Source organism: Emydura macquarii, unplaced genomic scaffold (genome assembly GCF_026122565.2).
Source record: "Emydura macquarii macquarii isolate MOO-44397 ecotype Brisbane River unplaced genomic scaffold, CSIRO-AGI_Emac_v2 contig_3148, whole genome shotgun sequence".
NCBI classification, from domain to species: domain Eukaryota; kingdom Metazoa; phylum Chordata; order Testudines; family Chelidae; genus Emydura; species Emydura macquarii.
In genome coordinates, this window is record NW_027133285.1 from 34,810 (window position 1) to 36,792 (window position 1,983).

Below are 1,983 nucleotides of genomic sequence, written 5' to 3' on the forward strand. Positions count from 1 at the left end.
ATAGAAATGCTGTGCTCCAGGGAAAGAGATGCATATGCCACATGAATCACATGCAAACATGAGCCATGGGTAATTTTGTCATTCTCTATGGAGTTGGAAGTCTTCATTATTTTGTTCTTCTGATGGGTAATAATTATAAATCAGACAGGCCTTGCCCTCAAGACTATCTATCTATCTATCTATCTATCTATCCTGCAGCAAAACTAAAATTTTCTCTTGGAAAATTTTGCTTTTGTGAAAAGGACCTTTCTCCCCTGTCAACAGACCATTCCCAAGAAGACACACTTGACTATCTCTCCAGGTGACCATGCTCTGCTCCCATTAGGTTCTTCAAGCCCAGAATAGAACCTCCTCATAGTTGTGGAGACTCCTCAACACTCATTCAACATGGGCACATGGAGAAGGACCATGATCAGCTGGGTAGCACAGAATGCTCAGACTGAAGAGGCACTGATATCCTTTGAGATCTTTGGCAATTCACTTCACCTCTCTGTGCCTCTGTTTCATCTCCCACTCCCCCGAAGGAAAACCGAGTGAAATGCTATGGCCTGTGATATACAGGAGGGAAGTCTAGATGATCTAAAGCCTCTTCTGGCTTTCAAATCTATTAATCTAACCTGAATTTATTGTGGAACAATTCTGAGGGCCATGTTACCCTGTGGTGTTCCCAGCTGCAGGGGAAAGGTGCATCATACTGAGACGGTGTCTCAAGTTCAAACCCTAAACAATTTCGATAGAACCCAGATTCCTCCATCTACTGTTTATTAAATGTGACAATCCCATCTCCCCCACTCAAAGACCTTCACTGAAGGAATTTAAAGAAGCTACATAAATGTCGCCTAAAAGGTGTAGCTGAATAGTTCTTAATTGACAAGTCTGTTGAAGATATCCCAGCCAGAAATAGCATCTAGTCATTCTCGTAGAACTGTGTTTGCTCAGCAGGTCTAGAAGGAAGAAAAATTGTTGCAATTTCTTTTGGCCCTAAAAATCGGACTCTACTACACCTGGATAACATATGCATTCAGTAAGAAGAAGACATTTTGGCTTAATTTATTTCCATAGTGGAACAACTTTTTAACCACTTAAAAGTTATAAATATTGAACTGGTAATGATTCTATGATTCTAAGTAAAGAAAAAATATTTCTCATAATTTCAAGAACATTTTCATTTGCATGTTTTCAAAATGACTGATTTTTTTCTTTCAAATAAATAACATGAAATGTTATTCCCAAAATGATGAATTTGGGGGTTTTCCCCCACTTTTTTTTTTTTAATTTTGGGCCCTTTTTCTCCTCTTTACTTTCTCCCCATTTTTAAAGTACAACTGAGAAAAGGGGAAGAAAAAACCCTAAATAAATATAAGAAAATATTTCCCCCCACTTTTTTCTCAGAAAAAAACTGGAAAATATGCAAAGCAATGTTTTTTATTATTATTTCCAATAAAAAAAATAAAAAATAAAAAAAATAAAAAAAATCCACCCTTAGTAAAAAATGACTACTTAACAAGCCCAGTTTCCATCAGAAAAGATTGGCCCAGCTCTATTGATAAATGTATTTTTATCTCAGGACTAGTGGAAAAGGCAACCAAAGAGAACTTCAGGATATGTCTATAGGGCGGGGGCTGCACAGATCAATGCAGCAGGATCGAATTGCTAAGAAAGAGAGAAAGAAAGAAAGAAAGAAAGAAAGAAGTTGATGTGTTCAACCAATAGAAGTTGTAAATCAGACACAGGAAATCTTAGCAACAGTGAACTCCTCAAAAGATGTGTCCTCCCCCCGTGAGAATGAATCACTCCTTAACCATTAAAAGTTGCACTCTTGCAATTACAGTAGCACCTCAGAGTTCTGAATATCAGCTTTACTGCCCAGGACTGTGTTAAATGTAAACTACTAAAAATATAAAGGGAAAGTTTAAATAAACTATTTCACACAGTGAGGAAACTGTATCTGTGCTTGTTTCATTTCAATTAAGCTGGTGAAAA